This window comes from Amia ocellicauda, chromosome 5, assembly GCF_036373705.1.
Source record: "Amia ocellicauda isolate fAmiCal2 chromosome 5, fAmiCal2.hap1, whole genome shotgun sequence".
Taxonomy (NCBI): Eukaryota; Metazoa; Chordata; class Actinopteri; order Amiiformes; family Amiidae; genus Amia; species Amia ocellicauda.
This window is the reverse complement of record NC_089854.1, coordinates 29,498,496-29,505,029: the sequence shown is the minus strand read 5'-3', so window position 1 is coordinate 29,505,029 and position 6,534 is coordinate 29,498,496.

The following is a 6,534-nucleotide window of genomic DNA, read 5'->3' as shown; positions in this document are numbered from 1 at the left end:
TCGGTCTGGGGCTCCATGCAAGATCTCATCTCGTGGAGTTTCAATGATCATGAGAAGGGTGAGGAATCAGCCCAGAACTACACGGGAGGATCTTGTTAATGATCTCAAGGCAGCTGGGACCATAGTCACCAAGAAAACAATTGGTAACACACTACGCCGTGAAGGACTGAAATCCTGCAGTGTCCGCAAGGTCCCCCTGCTCAAGAAAGCACATGTAAAGTCCGTCTGAAGTTTGCCAATGAACATCTGAATGATTCAGAGGAGAACTGGGTGAAAGTGTTGTGGTCAGATGAGACCAAAATCGAGCTCTTTGGCATCAACTCAACTCGCCGTGTTTGGAGGAGGAGGAATGACCCCAAGAACACCATCCCCACCGTCAAACATGGAGGTGGAAACATTATGCTTTGGGGGTGTTTTTCTTCTAAGGGGACAGGACAACTGCACTGCATCAAAGGGACGATGGACAGGGCCATGTACCGTCAAATCTTGGGTGAGAACCTCCTTCCCTCACCAGGGCATTGAATATGGGTCGTGGATGGGTATTCCAGCATGACAATGACCCAAAACACACAGCCAAGGCAACAAAGGAGTGGCTCAAGAAGAAGCACATTAAGGTCCTGGAGTGGCCTAGCCAGTCTCCAGACCTTAAACCCATAGAAAATCTGTGGAGGAAGCTGAAGGTTCGAGTTGCCAAATGTCAGCCTCGAAACCTTAATGGCTTGGAGAGGATCTGCAAAGAGGAGTGGGACAAAATCCCTCCTGAGATGTGTGCAAACCTGGTGTCCAACTACAAGAAACGTCTGACCTCTGTGATTGCCAACAAGGGTTTCAGTCCTTGTATGTTTTGGAATACCTCCTCTTTTCTTTTTCCAGTGCTGCAGTATTTTATTTTTTTAATATGATGACGAGAACTGTCCACTTTATTCACACGAGAGATGTTAACCCACTTTTATATATTTGTTGAACTCTCTTAACCTCCAGCTTTTTAAGCATCATAAAATTGCATCATAATGAATGAATTTATGATATTATGGATTTACACTTTGGTGAGCCATGTTTGAGATATATCAGTTCTTGCTTAAAATTACAATTCAGTAGCATTAAATTCAAATCAGTCTTGTTTTGTTTGTTTATTTTCTTAGAAGGTTAATCCATTAGCACTTTCATGACAAAGCACTAAAACGTACATTAGTCTCTGTTATGCAAATTAAATGATGTAGCCTTGTTAAACGACACATTGAACACTACTTGGGTACTTAGGCTGTGCTTTTCCTAAAGAAAGCATCAACAGCATTGCCAGACCTTGATTTCGTATGGCTGGTAATCATCTCAAAAGCAGCCTGTTTCATATTAAAGCACTTGATGCAAATCAATGGGTTGATTTTGACCACAATCAATCACTTCCTCATGTGATCCAGATGCCCAGTGAGGTCAGAAATGTTATACTGTGCAGCCACTATCAATTGTATTTACTATATTAAGTCATTGCCATTTACTGCTCTCTCAATGTACTTAATTCACATTATGAATTTCCAGCTGTGTCGACAAAAGTCCTTACTGCCTGCTAGCCAAGAGAATGGCATATTCTAACAAATGGGATTGTTTTTCCTCTCTCTGTATATATACTTATGTGTGCGTGTGTTTGTTTTTTGTTTGTTTGCTTGTATTTCTATTAACCTTAATTTGCCTAGGTCAGTGAAAGGTCACACAGCAATTGAATTGGTTGTTCCAGGCTTTAGAATATATATTCCCACATACCATGTCCCCTTATGTTTGAATACTAAGAGACGATGTGAGGAAAAAGCATGATGGGTAAAAAAAAAGCAATTGGACTCTATTAACCTAATGAGACTTCTGAAAAAACATATATTCTAGATCATTAACGCAATCGCTGCTTTAAAGATTTGTTTGGATTTTTTGTGTAATTGCTCACCATTAGCTTTCTCAAACCTACTTTTATTTCTTTTATTAATGGAATCTGTTCCAAATGCATTTATTTTCTCTTTCGCCTGTCAGTGGTTAGAACGGGGATTGCCAGACATTTTTTTGAGATTAGGTTTCTCAGTAAGCCTTGCCATTGAACGAGTTTAATAACTTCAAATGTAAACAGCAAAGGGCTAAAAGTGAACATTGTGGCCATATTTTACATGCTACTGTATTTTTGTATTAAACATTCTATTTTAAACTGGTTTAGCATTACCTTCATTACAGCTGACACCATGACTTCACTTGCTCTACCAACAGCAAAAAACTTCTATATAGTAGTGGTTTCTATTTCTTAAAGTTACAGTCCACTATAATCTCTAAATTGAGAATATCATAAACCACACTGATTTCTACTATTTATTCATTTTCATTGCTGAAGTATATGAAAGCCTGTAATGGAATGTATACATGGGCTAGGGCTTACACTGAACAAATATATGTTAACATCCAAATGGTCTCTGCTGCAATGCCCCTGCTAAATGTGTGACTCCTGCAATACACTGTAGTTTAGAGGCAGAGTGCATCACTAAAACAAGTGACTTTACCATTCTGTTAACTTTCTATTTGTATATATCCCATAGCCAAAGAGAACACATAATTAATCTGTTGCCTTTTTATATATTCCTGGCTGGGAACTTTCTTTTTTGGAGCAGAGAGAATTGAATCAATGTAATATTCATGTCATATTCATCTTGTGAAGACTTTAGGGCCTGTAATGGGTCTCTCAAGAGATGCCTCCTTAGAAGAAGTATATATATTTGCAAGTATACTGTAAAATAGGCGCAATGTTCTATATATAGGAAAGCTATGATCATTAGAAAATAATTAATATATTCTGGCCCACAAAGCAGTCAAATGTATTACCCTAGTTTTTTCCTCTATGGACTTAATTTTTCTCTACCACAGAAAGTCTTTGGTCTTTCTTTCTTTCTTTCTTTTTCTTTCTTCAAAGGTGACTATTGCCTATTGTGCTTTCCATCTTTAAATAGGTTCACAGTAATGGGTAATGGTTTTTGTAATTGAAGAATCTACAACATTCATTGTTTTTTTTCTTTGTTTTTTGTTTTTGAATATTCAGAATGATCATGGTATGTGTAGTCTCAGCAATGGCATAAGATGGAGTCTATTATCTAAGACTTGAACTGGATACTTGAACTACTTTAATATATTTGGAGCAACAGTCCCTATCACACGTATCTAATGACTGCTTGAGTAATATACTTCTTAGTCTTGAGCAAAGAGGTCATGGGAATTTTGCTTTAAACTATGCAAGAACTATTATAAGACACCATCAGCATATCATTAATTATTGTTTATGGCAGGATACTTTCTATTTGCTTACATAATTCTATGTTTCTTCACTTCATCTAGTAAAGGGGATGATTTCAATGTTGCTTCTAACCAGAAATATCAGACTGATACTAAAAAGCAGGTCTTAAAATGTTTAAAGGTAAATGTTATTTTCTGAGAAATTCCCCAAATTTTGGCTGATATGTTGCAGAAGAATAACTGTGCATTGAATGGATTGAGGTTTATAATTTCACCCAAATAAAAAAATATAGCAAGAATACCAAAATTACCCTTGACAAATAGTATTTTATCAAATCTCTCCCAAAAGGAAAATATCTAGTAGCTAAACTTGTCTGTGAATTATATATTTTATATATTTTATTGTATATTTCTTATTACAGTCAGATTTATTTATGTGTGTTTATTGATGCATTTATTTGATCAAGTCTGGCAGCAAAATGCTCATGCTTAATACAAAATCAAGAACAGAGAAATACAATATCTTCTTCTCATATTTGTGGACAATATAAGGAAAATAAATACTTGACTCGAGACCCACTGTTTGTTTGGGCTTATCTGCAACAACAAAAAGTGCATTTTGAAAACTACAGACGACATCTTTTCACTTGCTGAGAAAAGAGACATATGCTTTGTAATGTATTGCACAGTACTCACTGCGATAAGCCCCTGGTATCTCCATGGACCGCACATCTTGTTAGAGCAACAGAATCCGATTTCCTTTTCATAGTTCAATACATTGCTAACAGATTTACTTTTCTGTGCTGGACTTCCAAGGAAAAGGTTGTAAATATGCCATCAGTTTTTGTCTGGTGTTTATTTTTATTAAAGAAAGACTATAGTGAGATTCTGTAGACTTTTTTAACAACTTTTTTGGTTTTATTTGGGTTTCTGTTCATGAAATTGAACTGTATATATTCCAGATAAATATAGACCTCAAAGAAGCTGGTTTAACACAACAGCCATATAATAAGAACTGTCCGTGTCTAGCCTTATCAATTCGTCTCATTGTTGTATTCATATTGATTGCCCAAGAATGATTTAATGCTACGTGATAATAAAATGGCAATGGCATATATTCATGAAATTTCAATCGAATGAACACTTTGTAGCATTCAGCAAGTTATTTTTGTCCAAACCTTTTCTTCACTTTTATCATTCTACCTTACGTACAGTCTCTGTTTATTCCTTTCTTTTTTTATTTTGTCGCTTATAGGAAATTAACTGAGATGGTTTGAGTTCAGCATGCTTTGGATGAACAATGACCAATCTTTACCTTTACTGTATTGGATTGTTTCAAGGTTATCTTTTGTCTAGTCATGCTGAAACATATTTAACTATAACTTTAACTGCATCTCCAGAGTAAAACAACAACAACAACAACAAAGCTCTCAGAAAAAGTAATCTTATAATTTGTACTGTGAATACCTGGGATGTCTTTTGTTTTTCCTCAATTCTACTGAAGGTTTTGTTATTGAGAACTAGTGTTGCCTTTGGCAACTTGAAACCCTTTGTCAATACATGGAATGTTATGAAGTCTTAAATGAAAACAAATGAAGTATGGTGCAATTTATATTTTTATATTTACTTAGTACTATGATTGGAGGGATTATATAGTAAAATGTCTTAAGGGGTTTGGAAGGGAGTGATAATATACAATTAAACTATAATCAACCTTTGAATGAAGTCATGTTTCTTTTGACATTTTTCTTGCATTCAGATTTGAAAATGCAGGTGAGAATCAGTGTAGAGCCAAGCATTTGGGGTGACTATAAGAGTGATAAATGTGCTTGAAGTGCTACATGTTATTGCCAAGATCATCGTGTCTCACAAGAAATGTCTTGATGATCATTTCCTGCTGTTGTGAATTGCCGCAGTTCTTTCCCCTGCAATAGCCAAGTGAAAGCAGTGAACACTGACTGAAGCGCTCTTTGAAATCTATGCATAAAAAGATGTTTGATGCAGTCCATTTGCTCATAAGACATACATATACACAATTTGTCAGCTTTATGTCTATTACACTTAAATATTGTCTACTTGGTTGTGGCTTAAAGTATATATAAGTTAGAAAACTATTCATGTGTAAGAGTTTATAGACACAAATTACATGTCCATTTTTAAACTGTTATGACCATGTATTTCAAAAATTCATTCTGATGGTCACAGATCACTAATTTTCGATAGGATCGAATAGGGATCGAATAGGCTTGTTTTGTTCAGAACAACCTAATGATTAATCCAGTATATATTATTTGATGTTCTATCAAACACAGACAAGTTCAGATCCAATTATGTAAAATCATCGTGTATTAGTTTTCCATCTTGACATTTTGAGCTCTCTACAGGTGTGTGTTGCTTCTGCCAAAATGTAGATGGTCTTGTTTTGATCAGTAGACTGTCTGGTTCCAGAATATGTCATAATTATCAATATTTTCTGAGATTTTGTATTCCTACTCAGACCAAGTATCTCCCCACCCCCCCATTTCAGAATGTGGAGGGGGCGTAAATGCGGCGGTATAAAAAAGACAATTTTCACATTAGAGAATGCTTCACATCGTTAGAAATCTGAAAGTCTCAGCTTTCATGGGATACCAAACACTTGGCAAACAACACAACAGTGAAGAGTACACATGGGATTGAAGAGAAGCACAGGGATTTGGTGGCCTTTTAAGGGGTTTGTCAGCTTAAGGGGTTCAATTTTGTTAAACAAAAGGATTTGATGATTTATTTTTTATCTCCAATTGTTTATTTGTTCTATGCTTTCATTTCAGAGTACACTGAGAGATTAAACTGTGAATATTTCAATAAAAACTAGAAACAGTTAGGTGTTCTAAAACTTTTGACCGGTAGTGTATATATAAAAACAAAAACACAAGTTCTTTATTTTAATTTACCTTTCTATTTTCTCTCTATGCAAGGAACCTAAAATCACTGATCACTGAAGTCTAAAAATAAAACCTCAGGATACACACGTCTATTCATATCATTATGATTTTCAGTCAGTCCACTCCTGGATGAAGAGCTATCCCGGGATTTTTCCAAACACTTGTTTCTTTGCCTTTTCACGTCTTCATTCTGTCATTTTCATTGTTCTCTGTCTCTTGGGATCTGTTTGGTCCAATAATGAAACATTTTTCTTGTGTATGGAGCATTCCCTCTGTAGGTCGCTCTTGCAATGGCATAACGTATTCTTCTATGTGCATCAACCCATTCTTTTTTTTGTCCATTTGTTTTGTATTG